General features: G+C 43.4%; 1 non-coding gene across 1 annotated transcript; it reads right to left on the bottom strand.

Annotated features, from left to right (window-relative positions):
- Positions 1-14223: 14223 nt before the first annotated feature.
- Positions 14224-14333, bottom strand: LOC114097133 (small nucleolar RNA SNORA26). Its single transcript, XR_003583546.2, has one exon. It is a non-coding gene; the product is annotated as a small nucleolar RNA SNORA26 (small nucleolar RNA).
- Between the last annotated feature and the right edge of the window lie 9335 nt (positions 14334-23668).

Genomic DNA, 23668 nt, shown 5'->3' with positions numbered 1-23668 from the left:
TGGTATGGTAGAGCTCTTTTCGCTGCGGAGATGGACACATTTCCATCCGCCAAGGTATTTCATCTTCCCGCCTGTGACCACTGGTTCAGGGATGGACATGTGAACAAAAATGAGCAACTGAAACTCCATGGTACTTTTCCATATCTTTCTGGAAGGAGAAAACTGTATTTCCCTGGAGGTTGTTAAAACTATCAAACTAAACGATCCCTCTAAAAGTCAAGCAGAATTATCAGATAACCTACCTAATTCCACTTCTAGGTAGGTGTATAATTAAAGAGCTGAGACTAGGTGTTCAAACAAAAGCTTGTGTATGGATATTCATAGCAGTATTAGTCACAATAACCTAAATGGAAAACAACTCAAATGTCCCTCCAATGAAGTATAGATGAACAAGATATGCCCTATCCACCCAATGGAATATTATTAAACCATAAGAAGGAATGGCGTACTGACGCATGCAACAACACGGATGAACCTTGGAAACAGGGTGGTAAGTGAACTCAGCTAGAAACAGGTTTCCTTTTGTGTGATTCCATTTATATTAAACATGTAGAATAGGAAAATTCATAGGGACAGAAATCAGGGGTTGGGGGAAGAAGTTACAGGGAACAACTGCTTAATGGATGTGGAGTTTCCCTTTTGGGGTCACAAAAATGCTTCGAAACCAGAAAGGGATGATGGTTGGCAATACTGTGAATGGACCAGATGCCCTTGCCTCAGAGTTTATGGTGGAGTCCCTCTGCTTGATCATCCCAGGCAGGGCCAGAAGAGGCAAGCAAGGCTGGGTCATGCAAATGCAGGTTTGGATCCCATCTTTATGTAGAATGTTGGTGTTTTCTTCACCATGGGAGCTCTTTCTGCATCCATCTGTACTTTCAAAGGTCTTGCATTAAAGTAGGATGCCCTCATTGTCCTGTTTACCATCCTGGTCATTTGTGGTTCATGCAGTGAATTCTCTGCATTATGCTTCTGCTGTTTGAGATCCTCACGTGGGTTCCTGGGCCTGGTCAGATGCCAGCTGATGGAACACCTCATTCAGGTTTAGACTTGCACTCTGTGAGGTACCATTATGCTCATTTTACATATGAGGGAAGATGTTCAGAAACCTGCCATGCATCTCTGAGCTATGTTGGGACAGAAATGGATCTTGAACCCAGCTCTTTGGGACTATAGAGTTCTCAATGTCAGGCATTAAGTTCTGTGATTTAATATATATTTTCTAAGGACTCAACTAAGAAAAAGAAATCCCATTTGGTAGGGAGGAAATCCTTCTGATTATGGAGAACCTGGGTTCTTTCAAACTAGAAATTTATATGCAGAGAATACAACCATGTGAGGACGGATGATATTTGGATGAAACTGAGCAGGTTCGAATCCTTTCTGAGCTGATTTGTCTCAGTAAATCCCCAGAAAATAGCGCTTGTCTCATTTTCCCTCAATCCTTTTGTCTGAGTTTCAGCTGGGTATGTTTTTTCCCCTCCCATTTTTTGTAAATTCTCTTGATTTTGGTTATATAACAGGACCAAGTAATTGCCTTTTCTGAACAAAAGCCTTAAATGAATAGATATCAATGGTAATACCAGTAATTAACAGTTTTTCTCTGTGGTGCATGTCTGAAACTGCTTTTATTGATTTATTTTGACTCTGTTCCATATAGGACAAATTTCCAGCTTGCACAAACATATGCTTATCTCCTTTTGGCTCTGACCATTCTGGGCTCACTCCTCAGGACAGTTCTGAGAGGGGACCAGATGAAAGGGCACTAGGTGCCTGAAATGAACGGTAGCCTCGGAGGATGACCCGTGAGGGTGAAGGATGGAGGACCTCTTAGTTTGAGGTCTGATTCCGTTTCCTTGCTGCTGTGATTTAACTGGAACTTGAAATTCCATGGAATTGTATGGGGGAAGGAAGGGTGGTGGGGAAGGAATCATCCAGGCAGAGAGAGAGAGAGAGGGAGAGAGGGAGGTCAGAGAGGAGAAAAGTAAGAAGAGTAAAAGCCAGTTTCCAATTTCCCCTTGACTTGGGTAGGTCGGCCTCCCTGTCATCAATCCCAGTTATAAGATTTTCTTTCCCTCAATCAAGAGAAAAAAAATACAGAGTGCTGAGAGGGCAATTTGGGTGCATGGGGATGTCAAAGTTGTTGGTGGTTTTTCCTCTGAATTGAGCCCTTTTATTAAATTTGATGTAGAGACTGGGTAGTAGCTCAGTGGAAGAGCATTTGCCCTCGCACACACATGGCTCTGGGTTCAAACCCCAGTACTACACATCAAGACAAAAAATAAAAATATAAAAAACAAGAAACCACAATAACATTTATTTTTTAGTTGTTGATGGACTATCTATCATCTATCAATCATCTATCTATCTATCTATCATCTATCGATTTACTTATATGTGGTGCTGAGAATCAAACCCAGTGCCTCACACATGCTAGGCAAGCACTCTACCACTGAGATACAACCCCAGCCCAACAACAAACAATTTGATGTAGAAAACTTTAGATGATGAAGAAGATAAGCAATATTGTGCCCCAATATATTTGAGATCCCACTGAACAGACCTACAGAAAATTATAGTTCAGAATATGCTAAAATGTGATCCGTTTTTCAAAATTAGTGTTGGATTATGTCAACAATTATACATATGCACTCACCTTTTCCTTGATGAATAGTATTCCATTGCATGGATGCACATGACAGTTAACCAATCACCTAGTGTTAGACATTTAGTTCGTTTCCTTTCTTTGGGGTACTTTTTGCTTTCCCTCTCTTTTTAACCCTCTCCCCTATGCTCATTCTGAAATGAATACTCTTGATCTTTTTATATAAATCTGGAGCATTTGCTTAGAAAAAAGTCTTATAAGAGATCACTGGGTGTGCCCACTTTTTAAGCATCTGATAGATTTGCTACGTTTTACTCTGATGATATTGTACTGATGCATACAAGGTGGTTGGAAATTTCAATACCAGAACTACTCTGTCTAGTTGGACTTCCTTGATGGTGTGATGTTTGCACTGAGACCTCTGGGACAGGTGTTGGGTCAACAAGGCAAGCCATGGGGATTGGGACAGTGGTGTTGGTGGTGATGACAAGCATCCCAGACAGAGAAACCCACGTGTGCCAAGATCACTTGGCTGGAAGAAATGACCCCTGAAGATTGAGTGTGTAGAATGGAGGGATGGAGAACAGGAGAGAAGGTTCAAGAAGGGGTGGCGAAGGAGGTGATGTGGGTGAAGGGAGAGTGAGGCCATGCAGGGCCTTGTAACCACACAAAGGATTTTGGCTTTAATCCTAAGTCATTGAATAGTTTGGGCAAGGTGGGAAATGGGGTGACATGATAGCATCCATCAAAATCCTGTGCAGCAGGAAGAGAAGGCTTCACTTTCTGTGAATCAGGTGAAAAGATTGTCATCTGCCCATGCCCTCTGTCTTTCTGCAGCACACATTAGGGTTCTTTGGGTCACACTGCACCACTGCTTGTAGGTCAACACATGCCCAGGGAACTTAACGAGACTCCCTGCATACTCTGAGGGGTCTGGAGTAGATGCTCTCCGGACTCTACCCCTGGCTCCCAGGCACTCTCCTTGGCATGACCAAGGTTGCGTTCCTAAAACATTTGCAGCCATCTTCTTGAGGGTTTTGCTTTTCTGGCCACAGGAGCAGATGCTCAGTGCAAAAGGAAAGCTGGGAGACCCAAAGAGTCAGTGTCCCCAGAAGTCAGCCAGTGGCAGGTGGGGCTGGTGGGCGCACACAGCAGTAACGCAGTCCCCAAGTCGTGGACTGATTCTGAGGTGTGTGCTCCCCTGTGCTGAGTGGATCCCAGCCTAAGGCAGGGGTATTCCTGCCTCTGGATTCTTGCTCCTGTGCGACGTTACTATGAGTACTCAGAGCCTGGCAGGCACGTAGGCGCTGCAGCTGGAGGCTTTTCTGATGAGTATGCAGCAGGCACTCTCAACATCCATTCCTCCCTCCCACTCTAACCACAGAGCTGGAGTCAGGGGAAGATGTACGTGGACACCGTGCATGAATCTTGCCTTGGGTGCCTTTCTGCTTAAGGCAGGATCAGATAGTGGGTACCTGCTGGCTCCTGGCAGCAGTGTCGATACCATATAGGTGTCTGAAAGCTTAATCACCAGCCCCTGCCAACCCTAGGATCACATGCCACTCTCACCCCTGACACCTCCGCATCCCCAAGGCTCTATCCATAATTCACTTGAGAACCAACAGCACCAGGCTTGTAGCATGGTGCTCTTCAATGGTCCAGATTTCACCCCTTCTCTACCTTCTGGGTCAGGCCTGCTGCTCTGCCTTCCAAAACTGCATGTGGCATCAACTGAAGAGTTATCTTTAGGGGAGACGTTTGCTGTCATTTCCTAAGGACACCAGTACTAGGGGTGTGAACTAAAGGCTCACAATTAGAAGGCACCTTTCGGCCACATTCCTTTAGGGAAAATTTCCTCCTCATTCTGTCCGATATCCCCATGGAGATGAGGGGGAAAATTCATATCTAGAAGCATGCAGTCGTATCAGAAATAATGGCTTGAGGCACCAGGAAAATGTAATCAATATTTACCTGCTGAGAGGTTCCATGATGGGAAGGAAATCAACTCTCTTCTCCATCACACAGATCCTGTTTTGGTGTCCTGCTTTCTTTGTGTATTTGGCAGAGGGGAAAATGCATAAGCTTGGCTCTTTGGGGCTGGGGGTGGTGTGTGGAATTATTACATCCTTGGTCTGAATACGCTAATGCATAACTGAGAGATGAGAAGCTTAGCAGATCTCCTGGTTGTCAGCCGGCTCCTGTTTACTTGCGTCCTAACTAATGCAGCCTGTTACCCCTCACCCAGGACAAATAATAATCAAAGGTACTTGTTTCATTATCTGTGTCATCTCCCTGGGGAAGTATCCTGGGGGAGGGAACTTAATGTGGGTTGATAATGTCTCTCTGGTCAGTTTTAATAAAGCTACACTTGCCGGAATAGAGAATCCTCTAAAACTACGATGCTTACAATTTCATTGATGATTTTTTCTCCTCCAGCGGAAGTATACTGCTCTGAGTTTCTGGTTACACATAAAACGACAGAAGGGACACTGGTGAAATTAAGCTGAAGCAGGATCTCTGGTTTAGAAAACAAGCAGGAAATGGAGGAGGCGGGGCCAGGACTTGGCCTGGGGACTCCCCAGCCAATGCAGCGCTGATGGGGTGGTCCCCTGGATGCTTGCCACTCTGCAAAGCACCAAGTTGGTCTCAGCTCCCTGAGTATCTCTGAAGGTGGCTGTTTTTACATCCTCTGTCCACTGTGTTCAGATTCCGAGTCCTGGAGAGAGGCACTGGCTGGTTGAGATTCTATCACGGCCAGCTACCTAGAGGGACAGGGGCTCTGTGCCTTCCACCTGTGTAGGGCAAGCCTTTGAAAGGGCACCTGTCCTGCCACCCACCCTCTCACCTCCCTCCTGGCACTCCCTATCTTCTTTGCCCCTTTAACTTTCTCCCATAACTCAAGCACTGTTCAACACGTTATTTATTTACCTATGCTGCTTCCTGCCCGAGTTTCCCCATTAGAATCTGAGCTCCATCAGAGCAGGGTTTGAATCTGTTTTGTTCGTTGCTAAATTCACAGTTCCTAGAATTTAGCAGAGGTATGCTGGTCTGAGTTTCTGTGTTTGGATAGTGAGTACTTACTTAGTAAATGTCAGTAGAGTGAATCAATTAGAGAAAAGGAAATATCCCAGGAAATATCTCTCACCAAGCATTTTTAGCAAGAGGAAAATGTGGCACTGTGGCCTTTTTTCTCCCTGCTCAGATTTTCCTCTAGACAAAGTTGATGTTTTTGGTCAGTGTCTGTGCTCCCTGTTTGTCTCTGAAGGGAGCCACTGGGGTTTCAGTAAGGAGACTGGATTCTGTCAGAAGTATGGACAGATTTGTCTCTTTCATCCTTGGGCAGGGACTAATGGGTGAGTCTGCTTCCTTTGCTCAGTTCTTTGGAGGAATGACACCACCCAGGCAGCTCTGTGGGAGAGGAAGTGCAGATGTTCTTGTTGGACCACGTGCTGCAGGGCCAGAAATTACTGAGCATGTGCTATGTACCAGGTGCCCCTCTAAGCACTCCACATGGTCTGCCCAGGCCACTGAGCAAACCCAGGAGTAGGTGATGCTGTTATCCTGCTACTGCTGAGATACTGAGCTGGGCTCAAGATTTATGTGAGTGAACCCAGTTGCTTGAGGACCTTCCTCCTTCCAGAGTCATGGAGGAGGACCTCCCGCTACACTAAGCCCAGCTAGCCTCTTCTGAGAACAAAAGAGGAAAGCGGCTGCCCAAGGATCCTCACTTTACTCCCCATCCATTTGCCCTGAGGAGGTCAGGTTGCTCTACAGACTGAATGTATGTCCACTCAGAGTTCACAGTCAAATCCCAGCGCCTATGTAACCAAATTTAGAGGTGATTGGTCACAAGAGAGTAGCTCTTGTGAGTGAGATCAGTGCCCTTGTAAAAGGGGCCCCAGAGAACCTCCTTGTATCCTGCTACTGTATGAGGACACAGCCAACTGGTACCATCCGTGAACCAGGAAATGCACCTTCTCCAGACACCAAATCTGCTAGGGCTTTGATCTTGGGCTTCCTATCCTCCAGAACCGTGAGAAATGAATTTCTGTTGTTTATAAGCCACTCTATTTATGGGATTTTGTTATACCAGTCCAAAAGCCCTAAGACATGTTGACAGATTTGGCTCACAGGGCAGTCGTATTTGATGGCACAGAGGCATGCAATAATAAGATTTATAGACGAGAGCAGGTTTGTGAGAAGCAAGTGTTAGAAGATTCTAGAAATGCCTATGACTTCCTTATAGAGAATTTTCACTGCATTTGCTTATGGGCTTTGGGGTAAGGCAATTGAAGTTCATACCTTGCTTTCACCCTTGTTTGCTGCACAAGAGAAATACTGCAAATGTCAGCCGTGATTGTGTGTAACACATAGCATGTTGGGAAGTGTGATGTATTTTCCTTAGATGTGGGCTGACAGGTCCACCATCTACTTTCTCCGCAGCGGCATGTTCACTGCAATTAATTGAACATAAACTCAAAATGTGCCTTTATTCTGGGACCAGGGAACAAGATGTGGGTTGGAGAAGGACTAGGGTTGCTAGAAAAGATTTAAGGCACCCAATTACATTTGAGTTTTAACAAACAATGAATCATTAAAAAACAAAACAAAACAACAACAAAAACCATGTCCCATGCAATATTTGGAACTTTCTGATACTACAGATTCTTCTCTGGTTATCTAAAATTCAAGTTTAACTTGGCACCCTCTGTTTTTATTTGCAAACTCTTGCAACCCTAAAAATGATCTGAGTATTTCTTTGTCTCTGGCTACTTCTGTCTTCCCCAACCTGCTCAAATGTGAAATCAGAAGTCATCAAAGGTTTGAAAAAATGACAAGAATTTTAATGGCCTAAGGCATTAATTCATCCTTGACAGGAGACATAGCCAATCTCTTCAGGTTCAGTTTTCTGTAATTTTTTTCTATTTTCCTCTCTCTTTTCCCCATCGAGAACCAGTATGGACCAAGAAGCAATTGCTTTAATTCTCAGGATGTTTATGGGAAATTTTCTTCTTATGTAGAGGGTAAGGACTTAAGGCTTGAAGGTAGATATTGAGGCTGTTGGAGCGGGTGTGAATTCCACTCTCCTTGTACTCTTTGATAGTCATGAGCAGACAGGTGCAGCTAGCGACTTTGAGGAGAGACACATCCCCAATCTGGGTGATTAAGTCACGCTTCCTCATTTCCACACTATAATTTGAGATGTTCTTGATTTTCATTCCTGCTAATCATCAACTGGCAGTGGCACCAAACATTTTCATGTTTCAAACCTCTGCCCCCACCTCCCAGATTCTCTTTCAAGCAATTAATGGTCTCCAGATGTGCGCCTGATCAACCCAAGGAGGTGTCTGTTAAAAGAGCCCCCTGCCTGTTGTATTCTGCTAAGTCACTAATATGGCATTACGTAAAAACGTGGATGTGTAACCGATGTGATTCTGCAATCTGTATTTGGGGTAAAAATGGGAGTTCATAACCCACTTGAATCAAATGTATGAAATATGATATGTCAAGAGCTTTGTAATGTTTTGAACAACCAATAAAAAAAAGAGCCCTGCCTGCAGAACATATTTACACACAAATGAAAATTCCTTTTGTACAGCAGATCACCCATCATCCCCATTTTATTGGTTTTGTAAAGTTTGAGGATTTTGTTGATTGATTTTTAAAAACATAAACGGCATGGTCTTGTATGCCACTGATGTCTTGATCTCAGTTCCCCTCCTTCCCTTCCCCCACTACCCCTCTCCTCTCTCTTTTCCTTCCTTTCTTTGAAACTCTCCTCTCCTCGTTTTCCTCTTCCTCATCTTTTCCTTAGACCCAGTGAAACATTACAGCTCAACAATGCTCCTTGACTCTGCTACAGAGTCAGAGAATTTCAGGGGTAATTAAAAAATGTGGATGCTCAGGGAACATCCGGAGTGTCTGCCTCAATAGGTCTGAGGTGGGCATAGGCATAGATATTGTCTAAAAACTTCCCAAGTGATTCTAATTGTAGCCAGGTTGAGAACCGCCAACCTAGAAGTAAAAAACATAGTCTCTGGACTGAGGGGCGACTGTATTCCTATTCCAGCTCTCTACTTACAACGTGTCTTTAGACAGGTTACCACCTTTCTGAGGCTCAGTTTCCTAATCCATAGAATGGGGATAACAATACATGCCACGAAGATTGTAAAGAGTAAATGAGATAATACAAAGCAAGTTCTTAGCACAGGACACTTATTTGTTAATGTTAGATGTTGCTGTCTATTCCAGGGGTCAGTAACCATGTCTCACAGACCAAATCAGCCCACTGCCTGTTCTTGTCAATAAAGCTTTATTGGAACACACCTATAGCTATTTATTTACAAATCATCAATAGCTGCTTTTGTATTATAGCAAGAGCTGAGTAGTTGAGACAGAGACCAAATAAAAAGTCTAAAATATTTACTCTGAACTTTAGCAGAAAAAGTTGTCTGATCCCTCATTTATGCCCTCATGATGCTCAGTCTAGCAGGGGAGAAACCTCAAATAGCTCCTGACAGTTCCAGTAGAGACACACACAGTGTGGTGTTATGGGCAGAGCTGGAGCTGGTTTCTTTCCTCAGATCTTCCCAAACCATACACGTGACCTTACGAACCTGCTTTTCCTTCTGGGCCTCAGATTCCTCATTTCTAAAGTAGAAAGGTGAGGCTAGATGATATCTAAGGGCTCTTTAATCTCTAGAATTTTCTGATTCCACGCCTGGCATTCTGTGGAGCTCTCCAAGGACGGGGCTATCTATTCCCTGGATTTGGGGCCAGGAGGTCTTTTAAATCTGATCTGGGGAAACACTGGGCAGATTCTTTCCTCTGTGTTACAGTTGTTTTATAACAAATCAATGCAATTCTGTTCTCAACCACTCTTCCTTCTCCAGGGGTTCAGAGAATGGTTTATAATTCCCTCTGCGGTAGGCTGAATATGATTACCAAAGATATACAGGTACTAGTTCCTGGAACCAATGACTGTTCCCTTGTACAGCAAAAGGGACTTGGTAGATAAGATTTTGTTAAGGATCTGAGATGGGGAGATTATCTTGGATTATCTGGATGTACCCAAATGCAATCACCAAGGTCCTTATAAGATGGAGGCAGAAAATAGAGATTTTGCCATAGAGAAGAGAGAAAGTGATATGGTAACTTCACCTGATAGAGATTTGAAGATGTTGAAGTGCCAGGAGCCAGGAGCCAAGAAATGCAAAAAATACAGTTATGGGTTAGAGGTGAGGTGTCCCCCAAAAGCTCATGTGTGAGACAATCAAGAACATTCACAGGGGACATGATGCAATGATGAGAGTTGGAACCTAATCAATGGATTGATGCTCTGATATGGATTAACTGAGTGGTAACTGGAGGCAGGTAGAGGAAGTAGGTCACTTGGGGTTCACATTTTGTCCCTGTGGAATGGAGCTTTCTGGTGTCATGTCTTGAGCTCCTTTCCTCTGCCACACCTTTCCACCATGATGTTCTGCCTCACCTGGGCCCAGAGCTATGGAATTGACTGACCATGGACTAAACCTCTGAAACCATGAGACGAAACCAGTTTTTCCTCCTCTAATTGTTCTTGTGAGGTCTTTAGGTCACAGTGACACAAAGCTAACTAAAGCATGTAGCTTCAGAAGCTAGAAAAGACAACCAAAAAGGATTCTCTGTCTGTGCAGCTTCTGGAGGGATCACGGTCCTGCCGATACCTGATTTGGCTCCTGGGGAAACTTATTTCAGTCTTCTGACTTCCAGACCTGTAAGAAGGTAAATGTGTATGGTTTTAAGCTACCACGTTTCTGATAATCTGTTACAACAGCCACAGGAAACTAATATGCCCCTTTTACATTGATAAATAACCCATGAATGTCAAAGAGAATTAGCGGCATGCTTGTAAAATAAGTCTCCTAGCACAGAGAAAATTAATAAAACGTGTTGCACTGTCAGCCATGTGTAGAGACGGGTATGGAGTAGAGAGAGGGAGGGGAAATGGAAAGGGAGTTGGTGAAAGAGAATATGGAAGATGTTGCCACATGGGGACTTGCTGTCCCTCATGCATAGTCACCCACAGACGTGCACAGAAGAAATGCAAAACTTCATGGAAGGCTGATGAGCAAGGGCTCAGGAGGCATGCTAAAACCTGCCTCTCCACTGGCAGCAGCGCAGGAATGGCCAAGGCATGGGGCTCGGGGAAGCAGAGGGCTTCGTACCTGGAATCCTGGGGGAATAGTCCTGTGCAGGGTACGTTGGTCCCCGTGGAGAGTGTAACGATCCTGGTCCTTCTTGCAGCTCCTGACAGCACTCTTTCTTGTAAAATATTTCTGTGAGGCTCTGGTTTTGCTTCTCAGGTTCTGCTCATCAGGGACTCTGGTTTCACCAGGCTCTAAGGTGATTTTAGATCAGGTCCTAGGGTTCTTTACTTGCAACCTGAAAAAAAAAAAAAGCTTCAACAGGTTTTTAGGGACAGGAAGTTGCTGTTTTAGAACTTGCTTTGAAAGGTTTCTTCCTGACTTTTCATGTCTACTCTTCACTGAAGCAGGAAAAATTCTCAGATGTCCCCCATGTGTCAGGGTCCCTGATTGTAATCCCCTCCTCTTGCAGATGTGACCTGGGACTTGCTTGTGTCCTGCTATGGTTAAGATCTGGAATGTCCTGCAGAGACTCACATGTTGAAGGCTTGGTCCCCTGTGGAGACCACTATAGGGAGCTGGTGGAAACCTTGGTTACTGGGGTATTGACCTTACAGGGTTTATCTGATCCCCAGTCCCTTTTCTCTCTCTCTCTCTCTGCTTCCTGGCCACCATGAGTAGCTCTGTACAACCATGTCCTCCCCACCACGATGTTCTGTCTCACCAAAGGCTCAAAGTAATGGGGCCAAGTGGCATGGCATGAAACCTCTGAAACTATCAGCTAAAATAAATCTTTCTTCCTCTACATTGTTTTTCTCAGGTATTTTGTCACAGTGACAGAAAGTTGACTAATAACCCAATAGAAGATGTCAAGGGTGATGGTACATCACACTCATGATGACACTGGATTTTATAAGACTCAGTCTTGGCATCCTAGAAAGACATTCTTGCCAGCCCCAAAGAAGCAAATAGTCATGTCGTGAGCCATCTGTGGAGAAGGCCATGGGGTATGGAATTTTAAGATATCTCAGGACTGAGGGTGGCTTCCAGCTTATAGCCAGTGAGAAACCATGGCCTGTAGTCATGCAGCCATTAGAAAATGAATTCCTTCTACAAACCAAATGAGCTAGGGATCAGACTCTTCTCCAGTCAACCTCCTATACAAGAACAGCTCTTCTGACACCAGATTGCAGCCTGTGAGACCCTGAGCTAAGACCCAGTTAAGCTGTGTCTGACCCATAGACACTGGGAGATAATAAGTGCGTGTCCTTTTGAGCTGCTAAGTGTATGGTAATGTGCTACACAACAGCATAAAATGAATATAATCATGGCCAATTAAATATATCTAGAAGTAGGTGGAGTAGGTGACCAACTGAGAGTGAGGTTTTGGGCACATCAAGTATGTTACTTTCATAAAAAGTTCTTGCTATGTAAAGTATCTACAATGCCCATCTTAGTGACTGTAATTGAATTGTTGAAGATCTATTTAAAATAAAAAATATTGCCCCAAGGTTATGCAAAACATGGATGACTATTAGTTTTAAACCTAGATTAGTTCAAGGGCATCACATAATGTTTCAGTCTATGTTGGATTCCATCCACAACTGTGTATACCATACAGTCTAGGTGCACAGGGGGTTATGACATATAGGTTTGTGAACACCCTATGATGCTCACACAATGATGAAATTGCTGAACAATACATTTATTATTATACATTTCTCAGAACATGTGACCATTGTTAAGCAACACATGACTGTAAGTCTTATTTGAGCATCACATCAACCTGGGGGGATAGATATTTTGACTATTCCCAATTTGCAAATAAAGAGACAGTGATAAAGAGACTTCATGTAGCTCAAAGTCACACTGCTAGTAGGTGGTGATGTCTGGGAGGAACCATACATAGGGATCTTTGAATAGACAGGAGATTGATTAATGACCATTGGTAAGTCAGAAATGGGCGGGGGTCTTGAAGAAACAAGATTTTCCACAGAAGAGTGGGATCCCAGGCAGCTCCACACAAAAGCAAATTAGAGGCTGCTTATGATAAAGATGGCGACTGGGCTTATTGTAAGACATATAGGAAAGACTTGGCTGTAGGTGACTCTGAGACTGTGTCCAAGGTCAGTGAGAAAGACTGCTTTGATTTATTATATGTTCACCATGGGTTCAGGAGAGAGGGAGTGAAGACACACATGCTCTTTGATTTGTCATCTTTTTAAAAAAATGTTTAAATTTTTTTTTGCAGTTGTAGATGGACAGAATGCCTTTATTTTATTTGTTTATGTTTATGTGGTGCTGAGGATTGAACCCAGCACCTCACGCATGCTAGGCAAGTGCTCTGCCACTGAGCTGCAGACCCAGCCCTGATTTGCCATCTTCGACTTAGGGCCTTACATGGGAAAGAGCCTCTCTAGATCATTCTTAAGTGATAACATAAAAGCATCCTCCCAGTCTGACACAAAAATTCAGACCATTCAGTAGTCACAGGTGAACACATTTTTCCCTCTTTTTTTATTCATATAAGTTGGTGTGAATGAATCAATAAAATTGCATGTATTTAAATGCATATATTGTAGCCATTTTAAAGAGGGTAGAATAGACAAAAATTGGAATATCTTCTTGGCTTGCAGTGATTCTCTTTGGTGACTATATTTGAGCCTCTGTTTTGGAAATAGACCCTACCAGCAACCTTGGGGGTGAACAACATCCCACCGGGGCCAAGCATAACTCTCCTTCCCCTCTACCCAGTCATCCCTGGGAGGAAGAGCACACGAGGGGGAGTTGGCCACACAGAGTCCACCTTTTAGGTGTTTTCAAACTGGAGCTGGGAGAGGGAAGACTCTTGTTTGATTTCTGAGTCTGGAAGAGGTCATTCAGAGCTGCCAGTCACCAAGTCCCGCATTGTGTGCAGCAGGGGGCCACATCATAGGGACATCCAGGAGCTCTAGGAGAGTTGAGAAATGGTGTGTCAGATGGCTTCAGAATCCCTGTTTCTGCTTAGCCCTGGTTTCATCTGCTGTTTGATACACATAGCATCTGTGTTCTGTGACCTAATATCTTCTGCCCTCTTTTCCAGCTTTCATATGGTATAACTGATACATAACTAATGCATATTTTGCATGTACAATCTGAGAAATTTATATTCATTGAATCACAACCAAGATAACAAATGTGTTTGAAACACACCAATGTTTCCTCAAGCACCTTTGTCACCTTTTCTTGTCCCTCAACCCAGGGACAAATTAGGCCACCACTTATTTGCTTTCTGTCATTGTCAAGTAGTTTTTATTGTATATAAATAAAATCACACAATATTACTCTTTTTTTGGGGGGTGGGATCTGACTTCTTTCAGTCACTGTAATAAATCTGAGATTCATTCATGTTGTACCATGCATCAATAGTTTATTATTTTTTTCTTGCTGAGAAAGTATTCCATTGTTTATCCACTCATCTGTTGTTGGATATTTATTTTTTCCAGTTTTTTTTTCAACTGTAACTCCAGATAGGAAATAGAGAGTTTTTAACTCTCTTCTCTGGGTTCCATGAAGGTTTCCTTTGCCCTTCTGTGTGAGCCTCTTAAATTCTTGCATTATTTTTTTTCTTGTTCTTGACTATTATGAACAATGAGGTCATGACTATCTGGGCATGAGTCTTTGCAGAACGTAGGCTTTCATTTCTCCCAGGTAGATACCTAGAGGTGGAAGGCTGGATGTGTGCAGGTGTATGCTGAACTGTTTAAGGGACTCCCAGCTTCCTTCCTTCCCTCAGCGCTGGCTGTGCCACTAATGAGGGCTCTAGTTGCTCCATGTCCTTGCCAACATGATATGAGCCCCCTTTTCATCCCCAGTTTTTGATCCAGGTTAGTTCTAGTCGAGTTTCTGTCACTTACAACCAAAGAACCCTGACTAATATACTCTGTTTTGGAGAACTTTATCTGGAGGATTTGTGAACATGTGTATTGAAAAATGCTCACTTAGAACAAACAACATCCAGGACAATCTGTGCCCAAACTTAAACCATGCACACGATTTAATTCCATCAGCTCAGGACCAGGTATGGCTGAATGATATTCACCCCTCGCACTGGGAGAAATGGCCATCGGTAAGTACCGTTATTATTGTTCTGATTACCTGACTTGTCCTTTCAGCTAGTAAATGGGATTCAGAGACTGAAAAGGAATAATGGTTGATGTGATTAATTTAAGCAGTGTGGTTTTAAGAAAAATTCCATAATGAATTAATAAGAATTTAATAATAAGCTTATGATTGTTGCCAATGTGCCTCTGAGGGGGAGAAATGCTCCGACAATGGCAGAATATTTGAACGACGCAATGCAAAAGGACAAAAGTGGCAGCTTGCCATGGCTCGTCTGGGGCCTTGCCAAGTCTAGAGCCACCTCTGGCTGGAGAGAAGGTGATGGATGACAGCAGAGTGAGAGGGATGCCTTTTCCCCCGGGCAGCTTTCTGACTTCCTGATACGGCCACCAACCAGCTTGTAACCATGGGCACGTTATTTCACTCGCTCTGTGCCTCAGTTTCCTTATCTGCAAAGTGGAGATACTGAAACTTTCTGCCTTGTGTTCCTGGGAAGACAAATGGAGTCAGCACACATGCAGTACTTAGAACACTTTGTACAGAGTAGATGTTGTTATTACCATGCTGTTTTTCTGTTGGTGATGGACAGCGTTTCCTCCCTGCATTCCTAGTAAAGAAAACCCGTTTTTCATGTTACCTCTCTTAGATGACTCAGGCACTTTGCTTTAAATGATCTTGTTTCCTCCCATGATTTACCCTTATTCCTGTTTTGCCTGTGAGAACCCTGGAGCTCAGCAAGACTAGCAAGCAGTGACAGGTGGGCAGCAGTGCAGCCCTGAATCGGAGACCCTCACACAGATGCTTATTCCACTACTGCAAGTGGTTCTCCCGAGGAGAGGTGACACGCCCTAGAGCAAGAGATCAGTGCCAGGGAGAAGAGAGGACATTACTTTCTGCCCCAGACCCTGCTGGCACCCCAGGTGCCGAGCTCTGCTCTAGATGTGGGAGGGAAGTGTTTCTTCTGCAGGCTCTGGTTACTCCCTTAAGGCTCCATGTCTGAATTCTTCAGGGCTTTAGTCACATACAGCTCCGCCAAAGCTGTAAAGGAACCTGGGCAGGCAAAAGGATCGGAGACTGGAGGCTTTTGGCAGAGAAGATCTTGGATGCTTTCCCGTCTTGGGAACACAATCCTCACTCAGTATGGGGGCGTATGACCCCATTGTGTCCCAGGATGCTGCACCTCACTTTTGCAACAAACCCCTAGGATTTGGGATAAGAACTGGGGGCAGCTGCCTCTCTGTGACGTCTTCTCCTGAAGCTTAATGGGCATGGTCAGCCTCACCGTCCCCCATGTAGTGATTCAGGGCAACCAGAGGGAGTGGAAAAGGCATTAAGCACACCTGTCTCGTGAGCACTGGGAGTGAGATCTCCGAGAAAACGGTGAGAAGGAAAGAAACACATGAAGTGAATTGTTGAGAGGGGGCGGGGAAAATCCCAAGTGAAAAAGAAGAAAAACTGTGCCTTGCTAAAAAGATTCAAAGTAAATGGCACGTATTAGGAACAAGACAGCCATGAAGGGTAAACTTGAAGAGAGAGACCAGCGGTGGATGCAGGGGAGATGGATGACGGGCGGTGCAGGCGGCCGGGTGGGAAATATGATAAACTCTTAAGTGCAAGCGAGAGAGATTTGAGTAACGAGAGCCTCAGATAAGACAAATACAAGGAATAAAACCAATTTTAGAGCGAGACTGATGGGCCGAACGGAATCTACAGCCTGCGGAAGCGCAGAGGGGAATCTGAGGCATGAAGGAGACAAATCAAAAGAGAAAGAAAAGGTCTCGGTTGCTATGGCTGTCAAATGGCTCTGACAAGGGAGGGGGCGATGGACAATGGGGGCTGAGGCTGATGGACAAATCCCCCAGCCCCAGTCACATAGCATTAGAGGGATCTGCGCTGTGGTCCGTGACCACAGCCACCCTGGGGCGCATCCGAGGTCCATTCGGAACCAGTGCTGTTGGTCCTCTTCTGTTTGGGATTAGCTCTGGGGTGGAAACTGCAGAAAGTGGCTGTAAACTCTCAGAAGTCAGGCATTTCCAGCCTGGCAACCCCCACAGGGAAGTCTCTCGATGCGAGCATCAAGTCCACGGTGCTTTACTTCCAAGGGTCTTTCATTTGGTTTTTAAGTTGATTTTTTCAGTTTTGCCCCAAACTGTCACCTAAGAGAAGAAAAGAGCTTAGTCGGTTGGTGGAAAGATGCAGGTCTTGGATACTAACAGCTGGGTTAAAAATCTCAGCTCCAGCACTTCCTGAAATTCAGCTTTCTCACAGTGGGTGGAGATGGTCAGAGGTGGCTGTGGGGGCCAAAGGAGATGAGCTGAGTAACATCCGCAGATGGTGCAAGACTGCTAGATGCTGGGATATGGGACAAGACAGTGCAGCTCCATGAGTTTAGGGGCTGCGGAGGGGCAGCTATGCTAACATTGGCTTTAATAAACTATGGAGAGCTGGGTGCAGTGGTACACACCTGTAATCCTGGTGACTTGGGAGGCTGAGGCTGGAGAATCCCAAGTTTGAGGTCAACCTGGGCAACTTAGTGAGAGCCTGTTTCAGAAGAAAACATAGAAGGACTCAGTATGTAGTTCAGTGGTCGAGTCTCTGGGTTCAATACCCTGGACCACGGGGGTCGGGGTGGAGAGTATGAAGACTATCTGTGGACTCCTACTGAGGCCTGGAAATAGGCTGGAGGAGATGGTCTGTGCTTGACTGTACCTGGGTGTGGTCAAGGTCGTAGAGAAGCTTCACTGTTAAGGAGCTGGACCCTTCAGGCCCAGGGCACATTCTAGGGAAAGGAATGCAAGGGTGAAATAGTACAGAAAGCTTGCTAATCCACCTTGGTTTCTAAAAATCCTTTTCACAGAAGGTGAGTCCTTAGGAAAAAGAGGACTCTGGTTTAAATGAGCTTTAGCAATTGTAGGTTAAACAAAAATACAGTTTTGTGATTGGAGGACTTATAAGAGTTTTATATCTGCTTATAGGTACAGTGAATCTCCAAGAGGGACAATGTCAGGTAGAGTACTCGCCAGGCTACCGGAGCACAGACTCCTTTTGGGGATGATCTTGCAGGTCTAGTATTCTTCCCCAACCCTATCCCCGAAATAATGAGAAATAAGTTTTAAAAGTTTATGAAATGCTGATCTTAAAAGTGAGGAATGCAATTGAGATGACTGTGGGTGGATTATTTGTTTACCTGAAAAGCAATATTATAATAACAACAGAAATCTAAGACAAAAAGTGTCACCACTTTTGAGTAGCATTACACATATTAATTATTCCTCTCAGTTTAAGGAATGTAAGCAGCCCTGCATTTCACTGCCTCATGAGATGGATGTGGCAGGGAACCCAACAGAAGTCACCAACAAGTGTTCCTGACTTTTATTTTTGAGAGAGTTTAACCCTCAGTGGAATTTAGAGGTCTAAGGCAGAGAGGAAATTCATAGATGTAGAGAAAGTGTCTTAGCTATGCAAAGACAAAGGATTCGCACACTAGGGAATCCTCTGGATGCTGATGGGAAGAAGAGGCAAGTCTACATCCTGCTAGGCTGCTGGCAGGTGCCACGACCCTCTGCAAATATGTCTAGCTAGCATCTCAGTAGAGAGAATGTCTTAGCTATCTATTGCTGCATAACAACTTACTGCAAACTTATCAACTGTAGATAGCAAACCTTCAGCACATCTTGTGAGTAAACCAGGAGGTCTCAGTCACAGAAAGAGTAGCACCAGAGGACATGCATAAATTGTGTGAGATATGATGGCTACTGGGCTTCGTTTTTAATGTGTCCAGTAAATATTTGAGTGAATGGAAGAATAAATGAATGATTAAGTTTATTACATTTGATGCAAAATCAGACTACAAATGAGCAGCATAGATTGAGTAATCAGCTTCTATGGGCTGGGAATCTGCACATGGCTTAGCCAGTTCCCCTGGCTCTGGGTGTCTCACAGGCTACAATGGGAGTGTTCAGCCAGCGCTGACATCATCTCAAGGGTTGAGAGGGGAGGTATTTGCTGCTAGCTCACTCGTGTGGGTGCCAGCAGGTTGAGATCCGTGTAGTTGGTAGGACTGAGGGCTGAGTTCTTTGCTGGATGTTGGCCAGGAGCATCCCTGGATTTCTTTCTGGATGGATCAATCCCTAGGGAAGCTCACAGCATGGCAGCAGGCTTTATCAGAGCTCAAGGCCAAATCAGAGAGCGTGCTAGTGGGACAAGTCTCAGGCCTTTGTAACCTAATCTTGGATTTGACAGTCCACTGTCACTTTTTCTATTTTTTAATTCATTGAGAGCAGGTCATGAAGTCCAATCCATCCTGGTGGGAAGAAGTGTACGTTAGGCATGAATACCAGGAAGTGGACACCACTGGAAGCCATCTGTCTACCACAGAGGACTACCGCCATTCTTACAAAACAGTTCTGTGTAAACCTTCCTTGGAACTGAAGTTAATCTAGGGTCCAGGACAGTGGGGATCAGACTGGAAGTCTGTGTGGACAGTTGGCCAGTAACAGAGGGGTCTAACTTGATACTATATCAAACCCTAGAGATCATGAGATAGTCCCAAGGAAGAGAGAGCCCCAGGAATGACTTCACTGAAGGAGAGACACATTTGAAATTTTAATAGGTACTGGCAAATTGCAGTCCAAAGAGGGTGTACCAATTTTCATGTACAGAATTCATATGATTTTTCCTTATTTTCTTTCTTTTTGCTGGGAAAGATGTTATGCAGCTAAGTGCTGAATACAATGGAATAGAAGTGATAAAAGTAAAAATGTCCGTGTTCAGTCCAAGTCAATGAGAGATGAATCATAGACATTACCAAACAGCAAAGAGTGGTTCTGAGATTAGATTTAGTGAAGCTCAAGGACAGAGCCACTTGTCAAACAGTAAATGAACGTCAGGCTGGGAAATGTTAAAGAAGAGAACGGAACAAAATTGACTAGAGAAAAGACTTTGAGTACAATACGGAGAAAATTTCTAGCTCTGAATTCCAAGCTCAACTAAGCATTAGCCTAAACTGACTTAAGGGTTATTCATTCATCCAAGAAATATTTGTCATGTTTACTATGGGATAGGTGTGGTTGCTGTGTGATAGTTGACCCTGAGGGTATACCTGTGAGCTACACCAGGAGTCAGAAAACTATGGTAAATGCATCAAATCTGGCCCTCCACATGATCTTTTTATTTTTATTTTTAAAATTTTTATTAGTTGTTGATGAAATTTTAAATTTTATTTATTTATTTGTATGTGATGCTGAGAATTGAACCCAGTGCTTCACACATGCTAGGCAAACACTCTACCACTGACCCACAATCCCAGACCTCCACATGATCTTCTAAATAAAGTTTTATTGGAACACAGATACATTCATTAACTAATGAATTGTCTGTGACTGGTTTCACAGCATGACAGCAGAACTGAGTAGTTGTTAAGAGCCTCTATAGCCTGTAAAGCCTAAAATATTTATCTACTCCTGCTGACCTCTAGGCTAGACCATCAAGGGTCTTGCTTTCATGGAGGTTACCATCTAGAAGGGACACAGATCAATTCTCTAAACATATAATTACAAACAGATCAGCATTGTAGGAAAGTACACAATTTTGGGACAGAGCACAGTACAGGGGCACTCTGATTTTCAGATGGAATCTCACAGTGTTGCCTAGGCTAGTCTCTAACCCCTGGGCTCAAGTGGTCCTTCTGCCTCAGCCTCCTGAATAGCTGGGACTATGCCTTGTTGAGGCCACTCTTGATAGGATGGTCAGGGGATGCTTTCTGAGGAATGGATATTTTAATACCTCATTGGGTGAGAAGAAATCCTGAGAGAACTGGGGAAGAGATATCCAATGGGAAGAGAATGTATCAGGGCTCCTAGTTGAGAAAGAGCTTGTCCCTTTGAGGAACCAAGAGGAGGCCAGTGGGATTAGCACATGGAAATTACAGTGACACTCACAAGATGTCAGCTGTCCAGGGCCTCCCTGGCTGGGGTCGGGAATCTGGATTTTGTTTGGAGAACACTGTGAAGACATTGAAGAGTTTTATGATCACTTTAATGAGCTCAGAGACATTCTGTCTTATTTAATTAGCTGACTAAAGGAGTGCAGACACTGGGGAAATGTTCAGCCCAGATGCTCCCTTTCTGTCTTAACGCACTGAGCAGGAGCATGAGCTAGTGTGGAAGCATGGATGGAGCAGAACCTTCTGTTCACTGACAAGATATCTAAGGGAACCACAAGCAAGAAGCCCATGGAGGCTGCCCAAGAAGTGGGGCAAGCAGGCTGGACCCAGGTGTGGTTCTGTCAAGTGTATCCTCTGGCAGAGAAGTCACATTGATTGGGTGACAAATCCCTGGGTGATGTCTGATCCACAGGAAGGTCCCAGGATGAGCTCATCATAGGACTTTTGCAGTGAAGAAATTGAGCAATGATTTTTAAAAATACTAAGGCTGTAACTTTTATCATGTATATATGAATTAAGAATCACAGACAGTTCTTCTTTTCCATGACAAATCCTTTTCCTCCAATTTCTGAACGTCATTTCCATTACAGTGGCTCATCAAAGACACTGGAGAATCCCAGTTTGACCTTGAAATTGTTGCTGTAAGTGTTCCTGAGCTTGAAAAGCAACAGCTAAACAAACCAATTCCATGAGTCCCTCCTTGACATTGAGCAATGAATTAATTCACCTTTTCCAGTTTGTACCATATCTTAATGTCTCTTTAATCCCCTAGAAAAAACATAACAATTTAGTCCTGAGTTTGAGAACTAACCAACACCTTCTTTTGGTAATTAGAATGAGCTTTCAAGGTGTCTTTCAGTTTTATTTAAAAGTTACTATAAAAACCACTTAAAGTAATTTTTCTACTTTTTAAACAAAATCACCCATTAAACAGTAAGAAAATTAAGAGGCGAGCTACTTAGGACAAAGTGTTATGGGTGGAAAATGTGGTTCTTACTGATGTCCTCAAGGTATGCAATTATAAAAATGAAGCCTTGTATGTATAAATGCAAACAACATTTTCCCAGGAGTTACCCTGCATGATGAAAAATATGTAATATCATATAAACTAATGTTGCAGAAAATTCTTTGCAGTTATTTTATCATCAAGAACAATACAAATTAACAGTTAATATAATTAATAGCCATAGATAATTATCATTAGAGAAAGCCAAGGCCATTTAAATAGCCAAAACATGAGCAGATATTTTTTTCCCTTTAATCCTTGGGTAAGAGAGATGGTTTTACTCTGAGAAGAGGGATGAAAAAAAAGGAGGCCAGGTTGCCAGGATCTGGGAGCTTACAAGAAAGGCAGCAGGGCTGTTCTTGGGAACATTTAAAGAAGCTGGAGATGGGAGTCAAATGGTAGTGTGAGAACATACAGAGAAGAGCAGGAGAAACCCCCTCTCTGCCTACTCCCCATCTCCTGATAGAAGAACTCTGCAAGAGGTCAGCTAGCAAGGGTGTCTGGAGTTTGGCTTATTGTACATTCAAAGTACAGAAAAGTGAACTTGGGAATGGGAGGAAATGGATAAACACTTGGCAGAGTAATATCCTTGTGTGTAAATGAAGCATCTTTGGTTGGGGACCCTTCTGGCTGGTGTCTGGTTGTTCTTGACTGGACCTTATTAAATACTGATAGCTTCATTACTCTTTTGGGCACAAAACATTCCATGCTTGTGTTGTGTATTTTATGCCTCAGACCTCAAGTCAGCCATTGCTGCAAAGATCTAGGTTTCTTTTAGTAGAGAATGGTATTTAGAGACCAAAATCTGGGCATTGAGGGTGTTTATCTGACACCCTCATTTTAACAGCACGTTGAGCCACAGTCCATATTGTGTGTCCTACCACCAATTTAGGAGTTTTGACTGGGAGTGTTCTCTTTGTTCTTGCTGCCAGCCTCTTATAGAAAAAGATGATTCCAGGCTATTCAAAATATTCCTACACTCATGCTTGTTTTCACTGGTTTCATGCTTAGTCTTCAGACTTCTGTCTTAATCCCTAAGGCATACTCCAAGCTGACAATATAATTTATAAGTTACTGTTCTGTAAAAAGGTACACAAAGAGTGACACTAAAATCAATCAAACTGACAAAAATAAGTTTTTATATTTGTGTTATTTAGATCCCATTATTTTGGGAAATGGATATAATTTGAGGAAATAAAATATCAAGCAAAATTATAGCAGGACTCTGAATTAGGAAAAAACTGTGGATTCTCTATAAAATTAAATGGTAGGAAACTGGTGCATAGTGAAAGCCTCGTTAAAAAACCTAGAAGTTCAGGAATCCTTAGAGTCACTCAGAGGAATCCTTGATCAAGCTCATCAGCTTCTCTGGACCACCACCAGGCATTTAAAAACCCAGTGACATTATCATAAACTTTTCTCTCCCTGTGAACCCTATTCACTTTTACGCATCTTCAGATTATACTCTAATAACTCAAAGCACCTAATATTCAATTTCTTCTCTGCACATAAAAGTTATATGCTTTATAATTTCACACATGAAAACCCCCATGAGATTGGACAATTTAGAAAAATGATCATTTGTTAATTGTGCTTGGTTATGCATAAAAGCTAAAAAATTTTAAAGCATACTGCTTAATTCTTTGAATAAAATGAATGTTGTAGGAAGTGACACCATATTTATTGAGACTTTAAAAGACACACCCACCACCAAACTTCACCATGGACTCCATTTTGAGACATACTGGAGAATAGGGACTCCGAGTAAAGTTCCTCCTCCTTTCTTGTATTCTCAGAAGGGCATACTCACAAGGAGTTGGGGGTGGGGGTAATGGAATATTAGGAATATTATTATTAGGACCATTGAGTCCCAAAGAATTGGGTTCCTT

This window comes from Marmota flaviventris, chromosome 19 (genome assembly GCF_047511675.1).
Source record: "Marmota flaviventris isolate mMarFla1 chromosome 19, mMarFla1.hap1, whole genome shotgun sequence".
NCBI classification, from domain to species: Eukaryota; Metazoa; Chordata; class Mammalia; order Rodentia; family Sciuridae; genus Marmota; species Marmota flaviventris.
The sequence above is the reverse complement of the archived record's forward strand: the minus strand, read 5'-3'. Positions and strand labels throughout refer to the sequence as shown.